Source organism: Neophocaena asiaeorientalis, unplaced genomic scaffold, assembly GCF_003031525.2.
Source record: "Neophocaena asiaeorientalis asiaeorientalis breed wild unplaced genomic scaffold, Neophocaena_asiaeorientalis_V1.1 scaffold2132, whole genome shotgun sequence".
In the NCBI taxonomy this organism is placed as follows: Eukaryota; Metazoa; Chordata; class Mammalia; order Artiodactyla; family Phocoenidae; genus Neophocaena; species Neophocaena asiaeorientalis.
The window spans coordinates 28,756-32,973 of record NW_020173843.1 but is presented as its reverse complement, the minus strand read 5'-3'; the positions used below and the strand labels follow the sequence as shown (position 1 = coordinate 32,973).

General features: G+C 54.0%; 1 non-coding gene across 1 annotated transcript; it reads left to right on the top strand.

Annotated features, from left to right (window-relative positions):
* Window positions 1-2,272: 2,272 nt before the first annotated feature.
* On the top strand, window positions 2,273-2,463 carry LOC112404066 (U2 spliceosomal RNA). Its single transcript, XR_003004037.1, has one exon. It is a non-coding gene; the product is annotated as a U2 spliceosomal RNA (small nuclear RNA).
* Window positions 2,464-4,218: the final 1,755 nt, after the last annotated feature.

The window sequence follows — 4,218 nt, the reverse complement described above, 5'->3', positions numbered from 1 at the left end:
GAGGGGAGGGAGGAGGCACAAATGAACAGAGGAAAAAAGTTTTGTTTAAATTTTTCTTGTTTTGGGACTTCCCTGGCGGCCTTCTGAGATCAGAAATAACGATGACTTGGGGACTTGCAATGATAGATCAAATACCCAGTCCTATAAGAGGAATGAATGCAATAGTGTACCTCTAGATGAGGGAAGGAGCAACAAGAGGGCACTGTTTCCTGGACCATAACAGACTAGTAAGACAGGCAGTCCAGAGGCTTTTGGCTATTGTTAACAGGGCCTAGTCCACTAATAGCACATTGAGTGGCCTATCAACGAAATCCTCACCTGACCTGGGAATGAGCATTCTTAGCGAGTGGCACAGCTTGGTTACGAAATGCCGCCTTGGCCTTGGTGGAAATTAAGACTGAAAGGGAAGGGACTGTAAAATAAAGAATTACCCACCATCCAGTTCTACAAGGATCAAGTCATTAGTCTCTGTAGTTGCTGACCTACCTCCCACCCACCCCGAAAGGGATTCAGGGTGGAGATCAGGATGAGGAGGAAACTGACAGAACCAGACCTCAGAGAGTTAGACATTTGCAAGAGAAAATTTTATGCACCCAGTATCTTGCATGCTTCCCGGACTTAGAAAAGCACTAAAACCCTTACCTAAGGTATCTGTTCCTTCTGAGTAGCTGTAGCCTTTTACCAAGATGTGTGCTTGACTGCACTTACCCCTTCCCTAAAATCACATATACTTATGGTTACCAAAGGGGAAGGTGAGGAGGAGAGGGATAAATTTGGAATTTGGTATTAAGAGATACACACTACTATACATAAAAGAGTGAAACAACAAGGACCTCCCGTATAACACAGGGAACTATATTCAATGTCTCGTAGTAACCTATAATGGAAAAGAATCTGAAAAGACTATATGATACTATATAATATATACAGCGTGTATGTATATCTGAAAAGGAATATATATTATATATCTGAAGAATATATAATAAAAAGCAAATAAATATATCTGAATCAATTTGCTGTACACCTGAAACATTGTAAATCAACTATACTTCAATTAAAAACAGAAAGTATCACATGGGACTTCCCTGGCGGTCCAGTGGGTAAGACTCGACGCTCTCACTGCGGAGGGCCCGGGTTCAATCCCTGGTGGGGGAACTAAGATCCCAAATCCCGCAATCCCGTAAGCCACGCGGCCCGGGGGTGGGGCGGGGGAGGAAAGTACATTACCTCTCCGCAACGGTCCTCAGAGCTTTCGGAAAGACCGTGTCCCCGGTTATAACCCTCAGGCGGGCTCGAAGAAAATTTCCCGTTTCCTTCTTAGATTGACTATTGATTCATTGTTTTGTCGGCACACCTCTCAGCGTCCCTTCACCCCCACCCCTGATCCAGACAACTTCCCCCGCACGAAGATTCCCGCCCCCCTCGGCTGCCTCGCCCCGTGCCCGCGCTGTGAGACTCACGTGGCCAACCTCCACCTCCTAACTACTCTGGGCTGCACCTGTGCCACTGAACTGACCGTAGGTGGCAAAAAACACAGCCAGGCTGACGGGGCTCCCCTTATCTCTCCGTATCCAGGGAAAAATAGACAGGCACATTTGCTCTCCGGGACCCAGTAGGCCCTGACACAAGAAGGACCTGCTTTGTTTCGTCTTGTTTTTCCTTATAGTTAAGTCTTTTTTGTGAATAACTGATAGAAGGGAAAATAAAGGACTGTGGGAAACGACGTTATTAAAAATTGACCTTAGAACTTAAACATAGCCAACGCATGTGCGTATGCGTCCGTACAACAGTAAGACGACGTTAGGTGGCGGGTGGGTGTCCACTTGTAAGACTCTTTCAAGGTAGCTGTATGTTTGGGGGAAAAAAATGAGAAGAAAAAGAAATGCTGGAAAGCAAAACCTGGTAGAACTCTGTGCGTCTCTCTCGCTCTGGGCGTTTCCCGGCAAAGCAGGCGGAAGCTTTCCGGGTACTCGCTTGTTTCGGTTCCACCGCGAGAGGGCGCACACGGGGAGCAGGAAACGTGCGCGCTTGTGGGCGGGGCATGCAAATTGCTTGGCAGTTTGTCCGGGGGAGGCATGGGAGAATAGAAAGCCTAAAAGCCCCCAATAAGTTTAAAGGATCCGACAAACTAGGTATGTGTTACAAGTTGTGGCAATAGGACACCGTGAAGTCTAGGGAAGAGGGCGGGCTTTCGTTTGAGGCTGAGTTTCCTCACCGTGAGCTCAAAGGCAAGGGAGAAGAGGGGTGTGCTGGCGAAGGGGCTGGCGACGGTATCGCTTCTCGGCCTTTTGGCTAAGATCAAGTGTAGTATCTGTTCTTATCAGTTTAATATCTGATACGTCCTCTATCCGAGGACAATATATTAAATGGATTTTTGGAGCAGGGAGTTGGAATAGGAGCTTGCTCCGTCCACTCCACGCATCGACCTGGTATTGCAGTACTTCCAGGAACGGTGCACCTCCCTCCGGGGAGAAGCTAAGCTGTAGAAAGGAAGAAGTGCTGAGTCTCCATGTTTTCCTAGGGTCTCGCGCTACTGTGACGTGTGTCTCTAGCGCCCCGCCTGGGTTACCGCGTTCACGGTTCTGGGTGGCTTTCCGTTGTTAAGGAGCGCTAGCTGGACTCTGTCGTCTCGTTGGCGCCTGCACAGTGCGCTGGGGCGTGTAGGCTCTGGTTGCCGTCCGAATGTGCCCCCGGCCGCCCGCAACGGAACGGCGGGGTAAAAAGGTGCTTGTGTGACACGGTGTAACGTTAAGGCGACTGCTGTGTAACAGCAACCGCGCCGGAGGCGGGGCTGGAGACGTGTCGAGGAGCGGTCCCGTCCCGCTTCACTTCAGTTTCGCTGCTGCTTAGATAACCCGGGAGGCTGCGGCGGCGTGCCCGTCCGCAGAGGCGCGGACTGAGTCCACGGGCCGGAGGAGAGCCAACATTTTTTTCTCCGCACGGTGCGTGGGCCCGTGGGCCCAGCAGCCTGCGCTTTTTCGGCTCGGGGTCTCATCCCGCCGGCGGGGGACCTAGCTTACCGCGAAACCAGGCCCGATCCGGTGCGCCCGCGTCGTGCGTACTCTTGTTGCCACCGGCCCAGGGCACAGGCTCGCCGTGGGCCGGGGGAGGAAGAAGCACCGCGGGCGTACCAACCAGCGACCTGCCTCAGGCGGCCAACCTGCTTCAATGGAAAGCCGTGGAGCGCTTTTTTTGTATCCCTTGCGCTAGTACAAGTACAGTGACTTACGGCAGTGCGGATAGGAGACAGGAACTTCGTGAGAGACGCCCAGGCGTGGAGCCAGCCTGTCGACGCAAGACCCCAGCTTCCCCACCGGGGCGCCCGCGTGGGGATCAGACGTCTGCACGTGTGGTCCGCCGCGGGGAGGGGTGGGTTGGAAGGACGTGGACCACCACCGGCTGTAGCAGGAGAGCTCTAATTTAGGCCCCAGGGCGCCCCCTCCCGTTGGAGCTGCAGTTGGAACGAGACCGGTGCCTACTAGCGCTGCTGTAGGGCGCGCTCGCGCAGCAGTGGCACAGCTCTGGGGTGTTAACGAGAGCGGTTTCCCCCGAAGAGGTGAAGGAAAAAACAAGGCAGTGGAAGAGGAAAGGGGGGGGGTGCGGGGCTGTTTTTCTCGCGCTTCCAGTCACCTTCTGTTTGTTTTCCGTGGCCCTAAGAGCGGTTTTGGATGTACCTGGCTCCCGGCTGCGCCGGTGGGATTAAATGACCCATTTCACGGGAGGGGGGTGCGGTCTTCCCAGCACGAAGGTAGTAGTAGAAGTACTGCCTCTCCGAACAGCGCCTATTTCTCGGCTCGAAAACACCGCCATTGCGGTCAAAGCCGAAGAACGCGTACTTGCCTCGATCTGGCGCAGTGCGGCGGAGCCTACCGCATGGTGGGCAACTGGGCCTGCACCCCATCACGTTTCTCTCTGCCTCCCCTCCCTTCCCCGGTGCGGGGGCGACGGTAGTTCCACGCTTCCACTGGAGAAACCAAGCGAGAGATCCGGGGCCAGGAGTGTTCCCTTGGCGGCCGCAGGGCAGGCGACAGAAGCAGCCCTTTTTCCTCCCCCTGCACGAAACACAAAGGCTGGATCACAGTACTTGCGACCCCCACGCCGCGCCCCCGCCCCGCGTAACAAATCCACCGCAAGCTTGAAAAACACAGCGGGCGGGGTGGGGGGGAATGGGGGGAATGGGGGGAAAGGGACCGAAGAACTGCAGGAAAGAAGCTGATG